Source organism: Mytilus galloprovincialis, chromosome 5, assembly GCF_965363235.1.
Source record: "Mytilus galloprovincialis chromosome 5, xbMytGall1.hap1.1, whole genome shotgun sequence".
Classification (NCBI taxonomy): Eukaryota; Metazoa; Mollusca; class Bivalvia; order Mytilida; family Mytilidae; genus Mytilus; species Mytilus galloprovincialis.
The window spans coordinates 42,721,167-42,746,615 of record NC_134842.1 but is presented as its reverse complement, the minus strand read 5'-3'; the positions used below and the strand labels follow the sequence as shown (position 1 = coordinate 42,746,615).

General features: G+C 31.7%; 1 long non-coding RNA gene across 1 annotated transcript; it reads right to left on the bottom strand.

Moving 5' to 3' along the window:
- Positions 1-7,377: 7,377 nt before the first annotated feature.
- On the bottom strand, positions 7,378-24,947 carry LOC143075851 (uncharacterized). The gene is made up of 4 exons (XR_012978435.1): positions 24,891-24,947; positions 19,910-20,200; positions 18,460-18,597; positions 7,378-9,731 (listed from the first exon to the last, which is right to left on the bottom strand). It is a non-coding gene; the product is annotated as an uncharacterized LOC143075851 (long non-coding RNA).
- Between the last annotated feature and the right edge of the window lie 502 nt (positions 24,948-25,449).

Below are 25,449 nucleotides of genomic sequence, written 5' to 3'. Positions count from 1 at the left end.
TTTTTTTCATAAAATGTCTTGTACCAAGTCAGGAAAATGGCCATTATTATATTATAGTTCGTTTCTGTGTGTGTTACATTTAAATGTTGTGTTTCTGTTGTGTCGTACTTCTTTTATATTCGATGCGTTTCCCTAAGTTTTAGTTTGTAACCAGGATTTCTTTTTTTTTTTCTCAATCGATTTATGAATTTCGAACAGCGGTATACTACCGTTGCCTTTATTTATAACTCCGGCGTTTATGCCTTATGTACTTTAATTAGCATCATTAAGCGATAGAATGAGATGAAGCCCGAATAATGTTTAAGTCATATGATTTTTATTAAAATTTGGAACTTTTTCTATATACTTGATTTTTTTTTTATAAACCAATTGCAAATTGACCTTTTTGATATAAGAAACCACAAAAATGTACGTCTACTGAACTGTTGTCGTCCCATATTGATTTTTTTGCTAATCTTGCTGTAGTGGCCTTTACCAGGAGACCTATCGTTATAATTGCGATTACTGCACAACGTTTATTATGTAAACACTTATCAATAGTGATGTGGGCCTGTCAAAACGTCCTTTATCTACTGAATTGATTTCAAAGTGAATAATTCCTAAATGCATAAAAGTAAACCCAATCTTATTTAATGATATTCAAAAAGAAAACGAGTAAGTCGTGAAGTTTTATAAATAGAAAAAAAACGTCACTATAAAGATTATTGTAGACTTATCGTCGAACTTTTTTGTAAGTCACTAGTTAGGAAAATACATAAAGGTACATGTTTAATGGAATAAGTATTGCTTTTATCGGTACTAAACATTGATTGTTTTTCATAAACTTTCTCTTACAGTAATACTATTATTGGCCATAAAAATCAAAGAAAACTATCTTGTCTCGTCAATTACATACAGAATGTAAAATTGTGCACAAGTACACATTATATTGCTTATAAACAAATTGTATTATGTGTGCTAAACACAAAAAAACACATAATCTGAAACATTTGAAAGAAAAATTAAAGGTCTTTTTCCCTTTTTAGCGCTATATTACTTTCCATCGTATTCGCTATATTACGTTCCAGCGCGTATTCTTTAAGCATCATTATTTCCACCGTCCATTAAAGTATATACAAATTTCGTTTATATATTTGATCTTATTATCTTGATGAACAATGTTTATAGCCATATTTGTTTGGGCATTTTATATTCGCAGTGGATTTCATGTGCTGAAATATACATGTTGGTTTTCCTTTGCATCCAGTTTCGTATTCACGTAGCTGCTTTCAATAACGTTAGGAAATTGCAACTAATTGTGGACGCTTACCATAAGCAACGTTGCGGAAACAGCTACACTGAGATAAAGTTTTGGTATGTATGCTCCTCTTGAATTTCGACCAAAGATGAAGAGCTTAACCATCTACCTTTGTGTCTTGGATATCTTAATTGCATAAATTTCTTACAAACAACGTTGTAATATTGAGTCATCCAAGTGATCCAAAATACTTCTTCTTAATAATAAGAATCAATTTAGAAGGCAAACAAGCCATGGGTTCAAAGTAATTTGTAAAAACACTTATTTTAGAAATATAATATAGTAAATGCATTACTCTTCAATGCAATGATTTATCCAAAATACAAATAGTTACGTATCTGATGGCCTGATAAGATATCCGTTTTGACAGATTACACATAGATTACATTGGAGATTGTAGATTACAACTGTTTGAACTATTGATACGCATATATATCTCGTACACTACTTAATTAACGTCAACAGTGAGGAAACTTCTATAATAGCCGTTAGGAGATGTGTGTTGCCCAGTCTTAAGTTGTTTTTTTTTTTCTGTGAATTGCTGTTTTTTTTTCTCCATAACATTGCAAGATTATTTTCCACTCAATTCAATATCCTTTTGATATATTTTGCGTCTATTTCCACATATGTCTCAAGTTAAACTCTTTTCGATCGTATGGCTTGTACAAATACTGTAAATTAATTCGAATATGAATACAGATTTCGTTAACAAAGGTGTGCTCATTTCACAAACCTGAGTTATAAAGAAGAACGGCTAAAATAGACAATTCATATGTATTACAGTCACTTTCACAAAATAGTTGATAGAAACGAATGCGATATGTTGGTGTCTTAACTCACAAAAGAAATGTTAACGAAGTCTATGATCTTTGTAAGAGGATTCGAATATTTACAATCAATATTTAATCAGTTTTTAACCAATTTTGTTCTATTCCAATTGTGATATTTTTACTGAGTGTTAATTGACGTTGTTAGTACTGCATGCGTAACCAGTGATGGTCGTCTTGTCTGTGCACTCGACTTTGCTCTGATGAAAGTTCATGTGATTATCCAAGTCTTATGTGTTACGACGATTTGAACATCGTGAAACTATTTTCTCCTTAATCAAAATAATCTTATGATGTATTGTGCATTTAACTGTCAATGGTAGTTTTAAACAGATATATCGTTACAGTTGACAAAAAAAATATTCCAAGGAAAGAGGAACATGTATACTTTTATCGATATACATTTGCATGCGTAACCAGTGATGGTCATCTTGTCTTTGCACCAAATTTTGCTCTGATTAAAGTTCATGTGATTACCCCAGTATTTTGTGTTACGACGATTTGAACATCGTGAAACTATCCGATAATGTATTGTGTATTTAACTGTCAATGTTAGTTTTAAACAGATATATCGTTACAGTTGACAAAAAAAATATTCAAATAACGATACATAGCCGGTATGTCAAGATGATTGACTAAATGTCTTTCTTATGTTCTTCACACCACTTTTTCTACTGTATACGAGGACCTTAAAAAATATTGGATATTGTGATAAACTATACTCAACCAGTGGTTTCAAGCAAATATGAAACCTTACAAATTATTTAGCGTGTAAAAGGCTTCTCTTAAATCTTCAATAACAATCTTTACAAATCTGGTATCAAAACCTTCACTTTTATCTACGCTTGAAAATACGATTGAACGTACTTATGGTGCACCACTTCTAGCGGACTAGTGATTATATTATCAGGCCTGCGACTATTGTCACAGAAAGCTCAACATAGGAATAGTGATCTTTCGGCGTCGGCGCCGGCGGTGTAAATAAACTTCTTAAAAGCTTTATATTCTAGAAGGTGGAAGACCTGATTGCTTCATACTTTGTATGTAAATGTCTTATGCTACGAAGTGTCACAAGTCATGGTCCTAGACCTCATTTTCATGGTTCAGTTACTACTTGAAAAATATATTTTGTAATGTTCATTTAGGATAACTATATTTGGTATGTGCGTTCCTTGCAAGGTCTTCATGCCCGTTATACAGTGTTCACTTGAATTAGACCTCATTTTATGAATCAGTGAACACGGTTAAGTTTTGGTGGTCAAGTACTAGTCCATTACCAGATACTATAAGCAATAGATCTAGTATATTTGGTGTATGGATGGATTGTTAGGTGTATATGTCCAACTAGCAGGTGTCATTTTACCTTTTATTTTCATGGTTCAGTGGTTATAGAACTTTTTAGGAAGACAGATAGGAAGTAAGCAATATCCTTAAACTTTACTTTCCGCTACATAGAATATGATGAGCAACATGATAGATGTAACATGTGGAACAGAATCTGCTTATCCTTCCGGGGTATATGAGATAGCCCCAGTCTTTTTTTTAATGGGGTTCGTGTTGCTTAGTCAGAAGTTTTCTATGTTGTGTCTTCTGTACTATTATTTTTCTATTTGTCGTTTTATTTTTAAGCCATGGCGTTGTCAGTTAATTTTCGATCTACGAGTTTGACTGTCCCTGTGGTATTTTTTGTCCCTCCTTTAAGTTTTTGTGTTTTGGTCAGTTTTTACTTATACTGTATGCGATTGGTCTACTATATTCGTTGTATAGAAGGATTGTTAGATGTAAATGTCCAACTGGCAGGTGTCATCTGACCTTGACCTCACTTTTTTATGGTTCATTGGTCAAGTTTAGTTTTGAGGTTTTGGTCTTTTTTTGCTAATAGTATAGGCAATATGTTCACTATTTTGTGTATGGACATATTTTATGATGTAAGTGTGCGTCTCGCAGATTTTTTATTTACCTTTACCTTATTTTCACAGTTCATTGCCCAGTCTTAAGTTTAAGTGTTTTGGTCTGGGTTTTTTTAACTATAGGTCATAGGTTAACTATATTTGTTATATGGTAGGATTTGAAGTTGTACATGTCTGTCAGGCATGGTTCATCTGATCATTTACCTAGTTCATTTACTAATGTTTAGTTTTATTGGTTAAGCCAGTTTCTTAGAAACTATCAGCAAAAGGTAAACCATATTTAGTGTATTGAATCATTGTAAGGTGTTCATGTATTTCTCGTTTGGTTAAAGTGACATTTATTTGATTTTATGGATCATGTTAAGTTTCTCCAACAGTTGTAGTTACGCTTTCTATTTAGGACTATCAACATAATAGCAGTGGTAATTAGAGAAGGTGAATTTCAGCGTGTGCCCTCTTTTTTTCAAATGAAGAAGAATGTAAATAGAATTTCCTCACAGACAAAACTAGAGGCTCTAAAGAGCTTGTATCGCTCACCTGACTCTACATGTACTTGAGTTTTTGAAATCATATAAAAAAAGATAAAATTTGATTACAAAGTAACAACACTTGGCCACCACCTCATTAGGAAAGGAACATTTATACTATGTTTGGTTTCATTCAACTCAGTGGTTAAAAGAAGACTTTTGTATGCATTTCCCATAGGGTCCTATGTTAAACTAAGTAACCCCACTGGTGGCCATCTTGGATGATGGATCTGCTACAAAGTAACAACACTTGGTCAACACCTCATAAGGAACATTAATACTATGTCTGGTTTAATTCCATTCAGTGGTTCTCTAAAAGAAGTCATTTGTATGCATTTCCCTTATGGTCCTGTGTTAAACTTAGTTCCCTGCTGGCGGCCATTTTGGATGCTGGATCGGCTACAAAGTAATAACACTTGGTCAGAACCTCATAAGAAACAATCATGTCATGTTTGGTTTCATTCCATTCAGTGGTTCTCTAGTAGAGGTCATTTGTTTGCATTTCCCATAGGGTCCTATGTTAAAATAAGTCCTCCGCTGGCGGCCATCTTGGATGATTGATCGGCTACAAAGTAACAACACTTGGTCAGCACCTCATAAGGAACATTAATGCCATGTTTGGTTTTATTCTATTCAGAGGTTCTCTAGAAGAAGTTCGATATGTAAAAAGTTTACGACGACGACGACGACGACGACGACGGTCGACGGACGACGGACGACGGACGCCAAGTGATGAGAAAATCTCACTTGACCCTTCGGGCCAGGTGAGCTAAAAAAAGAAATTAAGTCGTGCGTAGTTCTTTTATTTAACTTTCAGATATATTGATGATATTCTGTTGCCAAATCACCCATTTTTCATTGCACAAATTCCAGTAAAATAAGAAGGCCTACTTCATATTATAATCTCTGCCTTGCTGTGTACGCATATAAACTACATTGTTAATAAAATTTCAAACGTGATGATTTAATAACAACACGTTTTAGCCTCTTTTTGTAGCAGTAGCATACTCTTTGCACTGTCTTTTATTGTCTAAACTTTAACCTAAGTCTCGTAAATGCAATTTATATATATATATTGATTGAGTTTGATTTTGAATGGCGAATGATGTTTGCAAGAGACGCCTTTTGACCTTCCATTGTTCCAGAGACAGTTCATTTGCATTTGTTGTTTTTGATTGATGAAATAGTCGAGCATTTGGTTTTGTCAGGCTGATATATTTTACTTTGGAGCTCGATATCTTAGTTAATAATTAAACCCTGTTTCATATTTAACGTATTTTATTTGTCAAGATGAAAAATGCAAAACAAAATGTATTTGCAACTTAGTTTACAAATATGAATATACATAATAAAATAATTATTTTTTTGGTGACACTTAAAACTTCATATGTTCATGAACATGGATATGTGACAACAAGGGAAAACTTTATAAAAAATCAATACACTTCTATCCAGTTACAGAGTTGTGTGATAAAAAAATAACACTATAAAAAACTTATCAAACGCTTTGTATGGCTGGCTTCAAAGTCCATGAATATTGTTTTAATATTGAAAAAAAACCGATAAAATAGAAATAATCATCACATCAACAAATACTGTATCATGTTAAATCTTTTATTAAAATTGAATAAACACGTTATCATAAGATTTCTGTAGTCAAACATCAATATGTTTAACAACCATGGCGGTCTCGTGGTACAATGGACGCCTTTAATGCGGGAGGTTGTGGTATCGATCCATTGCCGAAAAAAAAGTCTAGAACATTGATAGTTGCGCGACATAAACATTGATAATGGAGTAAGAAAATTGCATGGTTGCCTCGAATTTACAAAATGTGTCTGTCTAATATACGAAAAAGCGTGTGGGTCTGGTATTAATCAGTGTTTATCGTTCGAATCAGTTTCTTAACTTTTCTTCAATAGTACACTTAAAATAGATAATACTACATATGAACTATGTGGGAGAAAAAAAGTCCTTTTGCAATGCTTACTATATGTATCGAAGGATGTAAACCATTTTTAATAGTATTATGTGTTTAGTCATGTATTAATCTACATGCATTGTGGTTCAATTAGATAGAAATTATATTATTATCGAAAAATGATATTGACATGAAATGTACTTAGTATGATGAGCAAGTTATCATATGAACTATGATTTACCAAAAAACAATATAAAAAATACCAAGCACATACATAAATTTGGTTCACCAAACGTTTTTTGCATACTTTGGATTTATCCGTGTTCAAACAGTTACACAGCTATTTTTACATAGGCACTATTTCTGTACCAAAAATCTGTAGTACTGGAAATCTACTTTTGATATTTTGATACTTGAAATTTAAGTACTACAGATTTTTAGTTGCACGTTTACATTTTCAGCATTTTGAAAGTTTGTCTTTTTCAAATTTCATAAAGTTATGGTGTTCAAACATAGAATACTGTGATCATTGTTGGTATTATTTTTGTACCAATATTTTAAGTTCAAATCAAGTACTGGAAAATACAAGAACCTAAATATTACAACATATCTAAAGTAAAGAAATAGTACTAAATATTAAAAGTAAATTCCCAGTGCTACATATTTTAAGTACAGAAATAGTACTTATGCAAAAGTAGCTGTGTAGATGCCAAATCCGAAAAGGAGTTGAAAAGCATTCAAAACAAGATTTTATTGAAACGGAGTCCGAGAAAATATGGCAACGAAATATATTAGGACATTTAAATCGCATTAGCCAGAAAGAAACTGACAAAACATGAGTATTAATAACTAATAACTAATAACATTCATTTGCGGAAAATTTCATAACTTTAAATACTGTAAATTCAGAAATTATTGCGTGCATTTATTATTGCGATTTTGTCAATTTCAACTTAAATGCGATTTTAATTTTTACGATTTTGGGAAAAGTCATGCTTTATTCAGTTAAAATATTACAAAATGCGAGTTTTAATTATTGCGTTTACAACTCTGTCGCATTATTCGCAATAATAAAAACCTCGCAATAATTTCTGAATTTACAGTACATCATTTTACGAAACAGTACATTTCCCTTTTTCTTTGTTTTGTCACTTTTAGCCGACTTCAATTTCGGATTTTCCAACAATGAAATCATCACGGTATTGTTCTTATGTTTCGCCATTTCTAAAGGACTTGTTCCATCATTTCTGCGAATATCTCTACTGGCGCCGTGTTCAAGAAGTATGTTTGCAATATCAATAAAACCGAACATACATGCTACAAAAAGAGGCGTTGAACCGTCTTCCTTACATTTGTTGATGTCAGGGTTTCTCTCTAATAATAGTCTAATCATATCAATATCATTTGTAAAACACATCAGATGAAGCGGTGTTGCTCCACCTACAATTTCTATATCTGTGTTTGGTTCTTGATTAACACAATCATCAACAGAAGATACGCAACGTTCTTTAAGCCATTGTAACCATTCATTCTCACCTTTTTTAATTGTTTCACCTCTTAATATTGCGGCTTCCCTTAGTCCATCTTTAATTGCCTGACTGTCATATAAACCAATATTACAATCAGCAGAATGAGAAAGAAGTAGTTTTACTGCTTCTCTATTGTTTTCATATAATGCACCGAGTAATGGAGTTGCACCATCATATCTTCGTTTATGTATGCAAGATTTGTTTTTCAGCAATAAATCTAAGACAGCTGGGTCGGCATTGGATTCAACCATTATATGAAGAGGTGTATATCCAAGTAATCCTTGTTTGTTAATATCTGCCCCCAAATTTAATAATTTATTTATTGACTCTTTTCTACTGTGAACGCACGCCAAAGCCAATGGTGTTAGGGAACAAGTAATACATCGATTTATATCTACACCTTGATCAACAAACCATGGTAACAAATCAGCATATCCTTCCAAACAACAGGCTTCTAAAGAACCGATTTCTAAACCGTTTTCATCCATCTCTGTAATGCGGGAAAGATGTGACTGTTCTGCTTTATCACAAGGCAATAACTGAGTAAGTAATAAGTCCCTGAATTGTTCACTTTCCATATTGTAATTATTTCTGAACATATCTATAAGTTTCCCATGTGACCAGTCTAATATAAGTCTGTTTAAATACAAGGTTAAAATATCATCTGGAATTATGTTTATAAACTCATTTGCATCTGTGTCATCTTTCTCACGTAACTTGTTCCAGTGAAAACGTTCGTTGATAATACCAACCATTGCATGTTTGATAAGGCAGTCTAACATCTTCGTTCCATAGAAATATACGAGAAAATCAAAAAGCTTATCATGAATTGTTATATAAACATTGTTCTGCTTCTTAAGATATGTACCTACAAGTGTATCCAGTTCTTCCTTTATCTTGATCCCTGATATTCCTCTATTAATTGTACATGCTTCACACACATCATCTATTACATCACGTACACCAGGTTCCATATTTGTCAGGTATTTCTCATCTAATCTATTATTATAAATAACACAAAGCGCTAGTCCACAAATTTTACACTGACCCACGTCTCCTTCATTCCAAAGGTGGTTCATCTCTTTTTCATATACCACGAAAGGATTATTAAAGAAATTATTGATGTCCGTGTTTTCTTGTCTACTATAAAGAAAGCATAACAGAGGGAAACAATCATATTGCAACAACAAAGCTTCTGGTATATCATATTGTTTACCTAAATAAACTTTGGCTATTTGTATTCTCTCATCCTTTGATAACAGTAAATCGTCTGAAATCAAATTACATTCACATGATCTGAATTGGGCTAAAGCGCTGAATTTCTTATCCTTATATACTTGTGATCTGCATGATGCAATGATTTTACAATTATCTGATAATATATTATCAACAACACCTACTAACTGTTTCCAGGTGTCAATCAGCTGTTTATTAGCAGTAAAATTACCACACATATCATCAATAACAAACACAGTTTGACAACCAGGCTGATAAAAGTTTCTTATATCTGTCGGAACTGTTATAGGAATGACAGTATATCCCATTACTTCCATCTGCAAAGCTACATGTCTTGTAACAGCTGTTTTTCCCACTCCTGGACTGCCAACAACAGTTACACAGTTTTCGTCTTTTAAACGACTGATAACATATTTTGAAGCGTTAGTAGGCACATATTTGATATCATCTTGTTTCCATTTGTCTATTTCTTTTTTAATTTGATCTATAAAATATAACAGACATTCACTGTCATTTGGCACATATAACTTATGATTTGTATTCAAATAAAATAAAACGGAAAGAAGAAGTATAATTAAATATCTAAATAGATCCTTGTGATAATAAATGATTGATATTCTTTTGCTGTTTTTATAAACGCGCGTCTGGTGTACTAAATTATAATTCTTGTATCTTTGATAATTATTTACACCACTGGGTCGATGCCACTGCTGGTGGACGTTTCGTCCCAGAGATTATCACCAGCCCAGTTGTCAACACTTCAGTGTTGACATGAATATCAATAATGTGGTCATTATTATAAATTTCCTGTTTACAAAACTTTGAATTCTTCGAAAAACTAAGGATTTTCTTTTCCCAGGCATAGATTACCTTAGCCGTATTTGGCACAACTTTTTTTGAATTTTGAATCCTCAATGCTCTTCAACTTTGTACTTGTTTGGCTTTATAAATATTTTGATATGAGCGTCACTGATGAGTCTTATGTAGACGAAAAGCGCGTCTGGCGTACTAAATTATAATCCTGGTAATTTTAATATCTATTTACACCACTGGGTCGATGCCACTGCTGGTGGACGTTTCGTCCCAGAGGGTATCACCAGCCCAGTAGTCAACACTTCGGTGTTGACATGAATATCAATAATGTGGTCATTATTATAAATTTCCTGTTTACAAAACTTTGAATTCTTCGAAAAACTAAGGATTTTCTTTTCCCAGGCATAGATTACCTTAGCCGTATTTGGCACAACTTTTTGGAATTTTGGATCCTCAATTCTCTTCAACTTTGTACTTGTTTGGCTTTATAAATATTTTTATATGAGCGTCACTGATGAGTCGTGTGTAGACGAAACGCGCGTCTGGCGTACTAAATTATAATTCTGGTATCTTTGATAACTATTTAAGTACTGCAGGCTATTTCCGGGCTGCCAGTTTTTATTGGCAGAGGAAGCAGGCTTACCCTGAGAGAACCGCAAAACTGATAAGCCTTGCTGCATTATTGAATATTATATAGACTTTGCTTTGATGTGCACTATATCTCGTATAAACAGGTGTTAAGACTGAAGATTTAATTTTGTAAAAATGTTGGAACGAAATTAGTGGAGTTTTCGAATGAAACTGTTGTAGTTGTAGTACCAACAAACCATCGTACGTCATATCTGGTTTACTACGAAAAACAGTCAAAAAAAAATTCCTTGAATTCGACAGTTGTCTGAAGTTTACCCTGCATTTAATTGCAGAAAAAATTAAATTAAAAACATATAGATTTGGTGCTTACAATTATAATTCTATTTTTATTTGTTGTTTAATATTTTGGAAACTTGAGGTTTCATGGTTACTAAAGCTTTGACACAATTAAAAAGGGGGTGCACATTTGATTGGTTAGCTGCTATATGTAATATCTTATATGAAATGAAATGTAATCTGCCCACTTTTTTGAAAAATGCAAAATTAACAAAGACTAACAGAGAACAATCAATGCTGGTATTACTCCCATAAAACTAGTAGAACATACTTCTTAAACACAAATAAAAAAATTCTTGAAAGGCACAACAAAAGGCAAAAGGCAAAAGGCAAATGAGAAAAAGACAAATAAATAATCAGTTAACCAATCTTTGTTCGGAAAATGATAAATCGCGTCACTATAAAGGCAATTGCCTAATATAGTAAATAAATAAACGCGCGTTTCGTCTACAAAAGAAAAAAAATGAAAGTACTTAAATCAAAATGTAGATGTATAACAATAGGTTAATTCTAACAGATTTACAATGGATTATCATAATAGTTCCGCAAAGTCCTTGCACCGATAGGGGTATAAAAAATATCGACATTTTGGTAACGCTTAACACATAATTGCGATTAAGAAAACACTGTTACCAAAAACGTTATCCTGAATCTGATAATCAATTATTCGAATGTACTAACATTAGAATCAAGACTTGCTTAACGCAATGTAGCTAGCTTATTTTGATCAGATATATGCTCATGATAGTATTGCAAAATGCTTGAACTTTATGCAATATTGAAACAAAGGTCAATGTCTTTATATATGGATATGACCATCGATATTTTTTAGAGTATCACAGGGGTGTCACATATAGAGTGGGCACTCTTGACTATCCAAAAATTGTGTTATTTTCTCATTATAGACAGTAGACGTAAAAAACAATTCTTGAAACATAAATGAATATTTATGTTTTGTGTATGAATGGCATACGGGTTTATATCTTTTTTCTTTAAATGTCGTGTACCAAGCCAGGAATTCGGCAGTGGTTATCTTATAGATCATTTATATGTATGTTGGATTGTTAAAGCATTGTTGTTGGTTTTTGTTGCACTTAAGTGTTAAATTATTTATTTGTTTTCCTTTTATAGTTAATGTCTTTCTCTCGGTTTTAATTTGTTTTCTCTCAATCGATTTATGACTTTCGAACAGCGGTATACTACTGTTGCGCTTTGTATCCACGCTTTATGAACATTTTGTTTTTGTATTACAGTAAGGTATGTCAAATTTTTAAATACTCTATTAGACATTTTCTCTCAATTATGATTCAATGGTATTTATATTAATCAACTATTACTGTTAAGCAATTTTCCTAAAGACTTTCAGTTTGTGTGCTTTAAATAATGGGATATGACTATATGCTATAATCGTTGGTGTACAGTGTTCGTACCATCCCATCGTTAGTATTCGTACCATGTCCAACATAGAATTGTGCAGCAATGAAAAATAAAATCATAAAAATACTGAACTCCGAGGAAAATTCAAAACGGAAAGTTCCTAATTAAATTGCAAAATCTAACGATAAAACACATCAAACGAATTGACAACAACTGTCATATTCCTGACTTGGTACAGGCATTTTCAAATGTAGAAATTGCATCTTTAAGTTTTTCGTAATATAATTTTTATTAAGTAAGTGCAAAACATAAGATGAACATGTCAAATATGAAATGAATTGATAAAATGTCATTTACAGCATTATGAGTTTTTGTTTATTAAAGTAAATGGTTATTTGATTATGTCTACCTTGTTAGAAAGAATACGAAAGTATTACTTATAATATTTAGCATTGTTAATGTTTTATTTCAATTCAAACTTAAGGACAGATTTGCATGAACAGGAGGGTCTCTCCAATTAGAATAATTTAATTAAGAAGAGACCCGCCATTTTTAGTTGCTTGGATCAACCAATGTTCGATTACTACAATATTTTCGAAATAAAAAAAAAATCTTAACTCAAAATCGCCGTTTTGATGTGAGTTTATCGAAATTAGAATCAACTAACTAACATAATCACCTCAGTTTGTAAGTTTTCATTTGTATGACGTCACGTTAAGCTGTGACGTCTTCGCGCAAAAATAATTCATGAAGTTTTGCGGAATTCTATTTTATTTCAAATTTAAACATTTCTATGCCCCTACCACAGCTTAGAGGGCATTGAGTTTTCTCCTTGTCCGTCTCTACATCTGTCCGTCCATCCGTCAGTACGTAGAATGTACGTACGTTTGTTCGTTCGAAATGTGTTTCCGTTCTCTAACTTTGGTTTGTCTTAATCAAATATTGTAAAACCTATACTCATTGCTCATACAGCAAAACACAGACAAAATTTGAAATGCGATGGCGTCACTTGTACCGTGTTAGAATCAAGTCCTTTTACAGATGAACCAAATGCTTAATTTTTCGTTTCCGTTCTCTTACTTTTATAATACGTTTGCCTCAATCAACTTATATGAAACTTATGCACGATGCTTATTGCCACAAAACAAGATCAAGTTTGAGTTAAATGTCGTGACTTTTACCGTGATAGAGAAATGAGTTGTTAAAAGATGTGGTATAAGTGTCAATGGATAAAATCTCCATTCAAGTTACAATTTGCGAAAGTAAACCACTATAGGTCAAAGAACGGTCTTTACCATGATCCTTTACAAAATTAAAAGAAATACAAATTCATTTCCATTCTCTTTATCTAGTTTGCTTCAATCAAATGTATGAAACGTATACGTTATGTTTAATAAATGAAGACGAAGTAGAAGATGGTCAGAAAATACTAATGATCAGCTGTATATGTGTTGTTCATAGATACAATTAGCCATATATAGTAATGTAGACCTGTAATATGAAAATCGTTCACATACTTTCAATAAAATATAAATCAGTTCAATTGAGTTCACAGAAATACCAATACCGTTGTTGAAGAGTCGCCACGATCGGACAAATCATACCAATAGTTTATTTTTTCTTCAGCAGGGCTTTTTCCTTCTAACAAATGTCGTCATACATATTTGATCATATTTGTGTCATATTTGTTGGTGTCCAGAATGAAATGAATGGAATAACTGATGTACACATGACATCACCTGTCAGAAATGATTTATTTTTAATCCAATTGTTGTATACAAACAATAGGACAAACAAGTTTTTTTCAGTACTTTCAATAGCATTCAGAATGCTATCCTAAGACCAAAATATTACAGTTTGAAACACTGAAAGAAAATAAGTCTTTCCTTAAAAATCAGAGACTTGTGAATATAAAACAATAGTATGACCAAAGTAAAACACCTTCCCTGCCGACTTATGGATGTAGGCATAACAGTTAAAGATGACTTTCAATGTCACATTCTCTTTGCAGATCCACAAAAAAACGTATATTTGAGTTTTATTGAAATGAGTTTGGAGACATATCAATTTTATTTCGAGCATTTTACCTTTAAAACGGGATGGACTTTGTTCGAATTTTTTTCATTAGATAAGCAGGTGCTCCTCCCTGAACAAACTGATATATCATATTGAGATAATATCACCAACAAAAATCCAGGTATTAGGCACTGCTTTTCGTGATATAATCATTTAAACATTGTTAAAAACTTATTACTGATCTGAAAAGTTTCAAGGAACAACTTTGGATTAGTAATTCTGATGATACAAAAAAAAACATTTTTCACTCGCATTTAACGTAAACAAATAGTAAGCATCAAATTAAACATCCTCATTTTGCTTATCTTATACGATTTTATTTATCTATGTAAAGTCTACCCGTAAAGGATGGAAAATATTCAGTACTGGTGTAAACTTGCGCGTTTGAAATTCGCACAGGTAGACATAAAATAATTTTGTCGTTCAAAGTATGACGGCATACATAAATGCAGAGTCACGTGAAGTAGATATAACAAAAAACAGACATAAAAGTAAAAGTAATAATAATAAATAAAACAATTATGTGGTTCAAAGTATGACGGGATAGATAAGTACAGAGTCACGTCAAATTTATATCATAAAAAGTGGCTTAACAGAAAAAGTAGTATTAATGAATAAAATAGTTTTGTCTTTCAAAGTATGGCAAGATCCATAAGTAAAAGTAATATTAATAAATGAAATAATTTTGTCGTTCAAAGTATGATGTAAAACTGCATTTGCGGCCAACAATCACCAATTGATGGTGGCAACTCCTCAACTAGAATACTTATAGTCCTTGAATTAACCTCATTGAACTGATTTTAATTTATCAAATTCTTTGAAAGTTTCTATATTATAGGTCTACATAACCTCATTACTTATTTTATATATAAACAATACATATACAGCAAGCCATTTGTGTGCCTTGGTTAATTTCTTGTTTCATCTATCTGCATGTATATGACCATGTATAGGAGCATGTATATTGTGTGTTAAGTCAAAAACTCCACATCGGACAAAGTGTAAAAAAATGGACAAATCATACCCGTAATATATCTTTCTCTTGCAGGGCATTTTCCTGATTATTCATAAATATTTGATCAACATTTGTTGGTGTCCAGATTGAAATGAATGGAATAAAACCCGCTGTTGTGCATGACTTTTCATCCAATTGCTGCATACAAACAAACAAAAAACATAAATTTCTTTTCTTGTGATGGCAATCAGAATGTTATCAAGATTCAAAATATTAGGTTGAAGGACTAGAGAAAATAAGTGTTTCTTTCAAAATTAGAGACTTGTACATGTAATAAACAAGTATGGCTAAATTTAAACACATTCCCATCAAATTGATAGATGTCGGCATCAAAGGTAAGTTAAACACTATTTTCTCTCATTGGTTACTATCAATCCCAAAGTGTTAAAGAGATTGTATCAAAGATGACTTTCAATGTGAAATCTGTTTTGCAGGTGCTCAAAGAAATACCGTATTATTTATATAACGCCGATTCCTGTGAAAACGAGTTTGGAGACATATCAATTGTATTAGCTCATTATAACGATAAAACTATATCCTTAAGTTCCCGTTTGTTTTTACAAAAACGGTGGACCCGTAAAAATTTTTGATTTTAGTTGCCATAGCAGGAATATAAACTAAATCTTGGTTTTTAGAACTTGTTTATGAATTTTTGGATTAAAGAGTATTTTAAATATGAATGGACTACAATTATTTTTACATGTTTTTTCAGTTTTATATTTTTATTGTCATATGCATATATTATTTATATTATTTATTAAGAAGAGTTCAAGTAAAATTTTACCTAAAAAACGTAAATAATAGCAATTTTGAGCTTTTTACACACACAAAAAATGGGACGGGCGATTTTCATTTTTTTATCATTAAACAATCTGGTACTTCTCTCGGAACAAAATGATAAATCTTGTTGTAATTTGGTTTTCCGATCTTGACTTTCTCGTATTTAAAGTTATAATGTATTTTCCCAGTAAATGTATTTGTTTCAATCAATGGCTCAAACATTTCATAAACATTTCTTATCAAGATTAACTTTTCATTTCAAAATAAAGTAATCCTTTTGTATTATGGTGTAAATGTAAATCATAAATGTAAAAAAAATATGAAAAACTTAGTATGAAAAGTTCATAAGTTCTTGCCCGTCCGTAGTACAGCCTTAAATGCATAACTGGTTTGAAAAGCCGGTAATAAATAGCTAGTCATAAATAAATATAAAATAAATCGGGTTAGCTGTCACATTCTATCAGCCTCGTGTTTGTGTCGTATACTTGTTGACTATTGTTTGTACCTGGACAGTGTCAAGCTATCCAGCGATATACAAGGAACTTTGCATATCTACTTCAAGTGTCATTAGAATGCCTGCTTTTAAGCAAACATTGTTTTCTATTCGACATATAATATTTTCCAGTGGCAGTCCAAATTATATGCCATTTACCGCATTTAGCAAACTTATCTATTATGAGATAAAATTGTTTATTTGTTTTTATGTCCTGAATATACATGTCCAATTTTAACTCCAAAGGTCAAACAAAGCACCAACCAATCAAGGTATCTATTTTTTATTGAATTATTAACCGATGAGTATCTTCTTAATCATGATCATCAATTTTTCACTGAATTGATCGATATATTTACTTTAGTCACATATCCCCTTTTTATTTTTATGTGTGTTTTCATTTAGAATTCATACACAAAGATATATTTTTTCCTTTCTTTTAAATTGAGCGTTAATCATGTTTACTACACTAGAGACTTTGGAGAAAAAAACTTAAATAATTCTAAAGATGGTAGTCGTTTTAAACTTTTATATGAAACATCCTTTAACGGCACTATTAGGCTTTTCTAGCAAATAAGCACATTAACTTTGGTAGTTCGGCAAATTACGTGTCTTCAAAACAATTACATAAACATGATAATTACTGAAGAATTGGTGGCTAAAACCTATTTTTATAGCGAGCTACACCTCTCACTTGTACAATTCCATTATATTGACAACGAAACAAACAGACATAATAGGTAAAAATGTCAAAATAGGGGTACAACAGTCATCATTGTGTTATATTAATCTTAATAACTATCACATATGTAACAAAGAAACATAATAGGGCAGATTTAAACCATGTATGTAAAGAGACACAGCACATACGCAAAAATAAAAGACACAAACACAAGCATTTGCCATAGCACAATACCACATTGACTGAGGAATGCGACGTTTTATCAGAGACCTGATTCTTTTAAGCCATGCTTTCAAACTGTCAATGTCAACTTCTTCTCGTTTAGCCCATGCCCTGGGGTAGTCCTCAATGAAATCCATAATTATTTAGAAATTGTGGTTCAAATTGATTTGTGGGGGTTCTCGAGCTTAACTAAGGACCATGAGATATCACCTTTCGGAGATGTTCATGTTGAAATATGTTTTGATTTTTTTTCAATTACGACTGAATGAACATAAACTAAACGTAGAAGTTTGAGAATGAACAATTGCAAAAATAATATTGACGATGAAATACATGTTTTACTAGAATGTTGAAGAGCACAAACAATATTTAGATTATTAAGACCTTTAACATGATTAAGGTTTCCATTTTGAATGCCATTTACTTATAAATAAAATTTGTCATCAGTATTTAAACGTAGATTTACCTTGTCTTAATAACGCTTATGTCAACTGAAATAAAGTATATTAAATGCTGCACAGTTCAAGAAAATGGCTTATTTATTTCAATATATCAAATTGTAAAGCATTAAAATGATGTTGTTTTAAGAAGCATTCTGTATTATAAATTATTTTTTTATTTTACATAATTGTATTTGTTTTTGGGTAAATTAGGGTTAATCAAATATGACATATGTAAGACAAACTAGATTAAAAAAAAGCAAAAACAAAGGAATAACATAGCTTATTTATGGCGATACATAAAGTAACAAAGCCTTAAAACGATGTTCTATTAAGTAGCTTTATGACATCTAATCTCAAGCTGGTGACGTGAAGTAAAATATTTACCTTGGTTATTCTTAGGAATCCACTCTTGCTGTTTTGTCCTTACTCTATGTAATTCCCCTTGATATTTCGGAAACAGCATCTGTCGTTCTATCTTTATTTTATTCATTTCTTCTTTAAGTTTCGAAACGTCACCAGTTACTACAATCAAAATATACATCTACTTTCAAAATAATCAATAGGCTTTGGCAAATTGCATTTCATCTGTATACTTGAAACGTTTATTACTAATAAGTACGATGACGAAGGGTCATTATTGACCTCTAATTCAGTAAAACATTAGTATTACGATAAAATATTTGATGACAAAATATGTAAAAATGTCTGATAAAAGCAAACCAAACCTTTAATGCTTTAAAACATTTATGATGACATTATGACGTCATTTTAATGCAAGTATAATGAAAATCATATTTTTACTTATTTCTTTTGAAAAATGTTATATTTGTGTATATGACCTATATACGCTTTTTTATAATAAATATATTTTAGTCGTAGAATGAGGCCGTTGTTTTGAAAAATTAAATAGAACTTACAAATATATAATAATGTGAAAATCCGGTTTAAAACTGGTTTCCTTTCGGTGCTGTCAAAGTTGTGACAATGAGGAGTAGACAGAAAACCTTTTCTGAGTTATCAAGTTTTTCATATTTTGTATCTTAATAAATGCTTTAGAATAGGATTTAACAAACTTCTTTTCAAGCCTATTTAGCCCTTCCCTTTTATAATACGTAATACCAATTTTCAAAACAGTATTATGGTCTCGAGTATTATAACTATCTTTTTCGTCACTAAATGCAAATTCAATTAAAAGTAAGAAGAAGATATACCTTCAAACCAAAAAAAAGGTCAATGATTAAGGATCCCGTTTTTGTTAAAAGGCGTTTTCTGAATTTTTTTTTTTTTGAAATACTTATGAAGGTTTAGAAAAGAGGACAAATGTTTATTCTACTTTATAAATATCATATCAACAACGGTGAGATCCTGGACCTGTTGTGTGTGCAAGATCAGAAAAGAAAATCGTCATCAATTGTTTCGTGTCTAATGTTAGAAAGTTTAAATGCTATCTATGCATTTAATGAAATAATGTAAACCTCTCTCTAAAATATTTATTTTCTGTCTCTTCTTTTTTTTGTATGTTCGTGGTTGTTGTTGTTGTGGAACTTTATAAATATTCTGAACGTTAGGGTAACTTTGTTTTGCAAGCATGTGACCTTTTTTTGTTTTCTAATGATGAAGCAATTACGAGTCTCGATGATACCAAACATGGAATTAATTTTTCAATCATTCTCCGAAATATTTGTATGATCTTCTTGAATCAATAAAAGGAAATTATCTTATTTTACTGATACATATATACCGTTATAAAATTGGAATGTGACTTGACAACTTTAACCATGACGATTGATCCATTTTTTAACAAATGACCAAAATATGAACAAACTATTATAACCTGATTGTTGTGTTCGTTGATCCAATATTGTCGTCCATTTGCTCTGTCCATTTCTATTCCGAGAGTTCAGTTTAATCTCATAAACAGTATCAGGTTGAAGGCTTTGTATAGTAAATTTAAAGTTTCCAATAAGAGGATCAGTTTCTAAAGACTCCCAGAATTCGTTTTTTTTTCGATAGCTAATAGTAAAATTTGTTGCCAACTTATTTTTTTTAACAAACAGCCAGCTGATGGTGATACTTGTATCTGTCCGGGCAACAACTTTGAGATAATGAGGAACGTTTGGTTTACCTGTAAGGCAATGAGTGAACATATATTCTCAAACACTTAACCACACAAAACATGCAACATAATATATCACGTGATCCTTTTCTAATAAATAGAAAACATACAAATTTATTTAAGTAAAACAGAAACTTCTTTATTTTAGAATGTGATAGAGGGTGCAAAAACTGTATTTCTTAACCTGTTTTCAATCGCATTATCTATCACGTACGTTGAGAAATATAGAATGCAGCAATTCCTCAAATAAATAATTCATGATATATGTGCTTTCAAATTATCTTACTGTGAAAATACTTTTATATTTCTGGGTACCAATTTTCTTGATTTTAGTGGATTGCTTTATCCAGGAATGTAAATGTCCAACGACAAATAAGAACTGTTGTCTAAATCTGGACATGGAAAAATCAGAATTACTGTAGGTATGACTACATAGAAAATCAGATAACTTACTTTAGACAAAAGATGAGATTCATACATTATTCTGTCCATTTAATCTTTTAAAAACATTCACTGTACGACTTTTAACATTTTAATTTTCACGAAACATTAGTTTTCATCGATAAAAGTCAAACTTCGGGTGATCATATTCGATGATGAAATGCTCATTTTATATCCTGATAATTCCCATACGGAAAATGAATATTTTATTAAGGGCTTGTTATTTCTTATTTCATTAGATCGCTTCTACAATGAATGGTACATTTGTAGCTTTTTGAATGCATTCATTTTCGGTGACATGTTTATGGTACAATTATCATCTATGGTGACGGTTAATCTGTGGACCAAACAATCTCGGGTTAAATATTTAGCAGTTCAACCTTTGGAAGTAGTAAAAAAGCACCCTGGTGAATCTTATTCAAAGTTTTTACGATCACGGAAAATAATTGAATCAAATTGGATTAAAAAATTACAGACAGTCTACCCTCTCGGTCTTAATGATAATATCATGGGAATTGGCAATATATCAAGAAGCGATTCTGTTACCATTTTGGATATAGTTTCTAAAACTGTTCGAAAAAAACGTTCTCATGGTCGTAGACAAAATCGCAATCAAAGAAAATTTCGGACTAATCATATCAATATTTCGGACCTAATTTCTATTTCAAAAAACAACGGCAGACACTACATGTATCTGCTAACAAAGCTCTGTTCAATACCGATTAATAAGTTAAATAAAATTTTAGAGGATTGCAACACAATTTTATATAGCAGTCCTAAGTATGAAAGCGTTCAAAATATAATGGCATATTGTTATTCTAAACTGTTTCCCAAAATTGATTGCCCTGAAGATCATAAAAAAACATTTTATTAAAATAAAGTATGTCAATAAAGGTTTTGATTTTGTAAATATTGCCGACCATTCTGTTAAAGAACAAATTCCTGGATATTTTGATAATACTGGGCTCCCTCTTATTTGTTATATTTACAAGAAATCTACCCGGAAATTTTTGTTTAATTATAGCCAATTGCGTAAAGATGTTAATATCAGTAAAATACACCTACTTCATATAATTGCAGTAATTCCGAATACATTTATGAACCCATTTCCCATGTTATAACAGGAGATCTTAACATCGTTCAAGACCGAGAGTTAAAATCATTCCTCAGTAAATGACCTAAATACCATCCCCCGTCAATTATTAATTGGAATGAGTGTCGTAATATCATCCACGACTCACTCAGTACTTACTGTTTGAAATGGATAAAACGGGAAAAAGCTGACAAAAAATCTTTTGACTCTTTTTTCAATACAGTAATGAACATAGTTGATATACGTATTCAACATTTTAAAGAACATATTACTCTTAACAATTACCACAATAAACCTATTTCGCGTATCAAACATAAACTAAAAGAACTAGCCAAGGAATTTGTGTTTGTCCCCGCCGGTAAAGCTGCTAATAATATTATAATTGTTTGACGTAAATTTTACATTGAGGTTCTACAAAAAAGAAATCACCAATTCACCAACATTCCAACTGACTCCATTTTCAGAAAACGACATATGTAACAAACATAAACTTTTAGCTAACGCTTTACAAGCAGAACCAAAAACAATGAAAGTCCCAACTATGTATTGGCTTTCGAACTTACAAATATAGATTTATTTCGTCTTCAAGCCATTGTTCCACGACTAAATTATCTATTCTTCCTACCAGTACACTTGGTACAATCAAAAACCTGATAATAAATTGTTCAAATAAGGCCTTCGAAAATAGTGGAATTAATTACTTTTGTAGTATCAAAATCTGGTTGGAAGAACTTGATAAATTGCATGATTATATTGGTGATTTTGAATTTGTTCAAAGTTTTGATTTTTCTACCCTATATACCACATTGCCTCACATTCTCATTAAGAAAGAAATCACACACCTAATTAATTGGGCATTTAAAAAGTCAGAATGTGAATATATATGTTCAAACTCTTTTAGGCCATTTTTTAGTAGCAATAAACAAAAAAAAAACTATGTCAATTGGACATGCTTTGATACTATATCTGCCCTTGAATTTTTACTAGATAACATTTGTGTTCGCTTTGGAGATTTTGTATATCGCCAAGTTATCGGAATTCCAATGGGGACAAACTGTGCACCACTTATTGCGGACCAATTTTTGTATTGCTATGAGTTACAATTTATTACAAAAATCAGCAAAGACCCATCGAAACAACATCTGATACACAAATTTAATAATACTTTTAGATATATGGATGATATTTTGGCTCTCAATAATGACGACTTCAGTATGTATACTTAAGAAATTTATCCGGTTGAACTTACTTTAAATAAAGCTAATACTAACAATGACCACTGCCCTTTCCTCGATCTTGATATTTATATCATTAACGGAAAGCTGAATACTAAAATTTATGATAAAAGGGATGATTTCTCATTTCCTATCGTTAATTATCCATTTTTAGATTGTGACGTTCTCTTTTCACCATCTTACGGTGTTTATATATCTCAACTTGTACGATTCGCTGGTGTATGTAACAATGTTTTAGATTTTAACGAGAGAAATTTATGCATTACTGAAAAATTATTACACCAGGGTTTTCGATATCACAAACTAGTCAAAACATTTATTAAATTTTATCATCGGTATAAGGACATCATTCGTAAAGATAGCTGAACATGCAGACTTCTTATACGTTCAGGTATTTTACATCCGATATTTTCTGGAAATATTCTTTATAAAGCACAAAAATGTCAGTATTCACCTCAGAAGCTAACAAAACCTTTAAAAAGACTTATTAAGAAGGGATATAGTTACGAAACCGTTGTCAGGTCATTACAGGATGCATATTTTGGCTTTAATATTGATTCACTTATAGGGTCTTTGCATCGGAACTAAACATATTTATTTAAAAACCAGTTGTTGGCTTGACACGGGTTATGTTCTTCTCATATATTTTATGATAGTATGATACTAAACCCCTCACGGGAAGGATTGTGCCTGATACTCATATGATGAAGACATAATCTTTTAATTGAAGTCTGGAGCTGGCATGTCATTTAACTGCTAGTAGTCTGATGCTATTTATGTATTATTGTCATTTTGTTTATTTTCTTTGGTTACATCTTCTGACATCAGACTCGGACTCCTCTGGAACAGAATTTTAATGTGTGTATTGTTATGCGTTTACTTTTCTGCATTGGCTAGAGGTATAGGGGGAGGGTTGAGATCTCATAAACATGTTTAACCCCGCCGCATTTTTGCGCCTGTCCCAAGTCAGCAGCCTCTGGCCTTTGCTCGTCTTGTATTTATTTTTGATTTTAGTTGCTTGTGTACAATTCAGAGTTTAGTATGGCGTTCATTATCACAGAACTAGTATATATATTTGTTTAGGGGCCAGCTGAAGGACGCCTCCGGGTGCGGGAATTTCTCGCTGCATTGAAGACCTGTTGGTGGCCTTCTGCTGTTGTCTTTTCTGTGGTCAGGTTATTGTCTCTTTGACACATTCCCCATTTCCATTCTCAATTTTATAATTCATGTTCAACGTTCTTCAATTCCAACATGACGACTACTCCCAGTCACTGGTGATTTTATTTCAGTAATCATGATATAACAAACGTGTCTTACAACGGCGATTGACGACAAACGTGTAATTTTCACTGAAATATTAAAATGTTATTAGAAAACTAATTAACTTTATTCCAAATGTACAACCGACAGCTCATAAAAGTGATCATTCTGTACTCAGCTGGCATTTTTATTTTAAATCTTTCAAAACTATTTTATATTAAATTAGTATACGTCCGAAAAGCAATTAGATGTGACCTTTCAATTTAAAGTAAAGTTTAGATAGAAGAATTCAGGAATATTTTTGTTTTCGACCAATCCCTTTTCTTCCCTTGTTTCTTTTTTTTTATATCATTTGATTAAAGGCACTCAAAGTGTTATTCTTGAAACAAAGTATGATAATATAACTCTGGCATGATTGTTTGTTATCATCGCCAATGAAGTTCGTTTTCATACTCTTTAATTTCGTGGTTAAACCATTCTGACTCGATCAAGTAAACATAATTTGAAGAATGATTTTTCAAATACTTTTGCAAGTACGGGTGAGTTAATCGAAGTTTTCACTACACACGTACTCGTTCTGTTAAACAAAGCATCATTTTTCCTTTGAGTCATCATTTAAAAAAAAAGACTGTGAGCTATAAGAAGACGACAAGCTGGTATATGCACTTACTTTGAAATTTGATCCATCGTCGTGTTATATTTAGAATATATATTCCTAAAACAACGACTGAAAAGAGAGATGCATGTAACGATTATTAAAGAGAAATAATCTACAACAATACTGTTAATCAATCATTTGAAAAGCATATGTAAATGAGATAACCGTTTAACTACATTTAAAATAGAATACAAGATTTTTTTTTCTTCAAGAAATTAACAAACTTCTTTCTGTACAATCTATCAACGAGCGGGGCAAGGGATTTAACTGTTATGATATTTAAGGGGTAATTTTATTGTATAATTATACAATACAATACAATGTTTATATTATGTGAGAAACATATATGCTATCTAAAGTAAGTAGTATAAATATAAAGCATCAATGACTACAAGTTACAGTAAATTATCCCGTAACGTTGACCACTTAATATTCAGCCCATCTATACCATTTTCTAACTTTCGCAACAATGTATGCATACATTGTGTATTACCTTCGATAAACATGCGTTGCAATTCAAGAAATAATTCATGGAAGCCATTGATTTGTTGGAAAAGAGGGACGATACTAG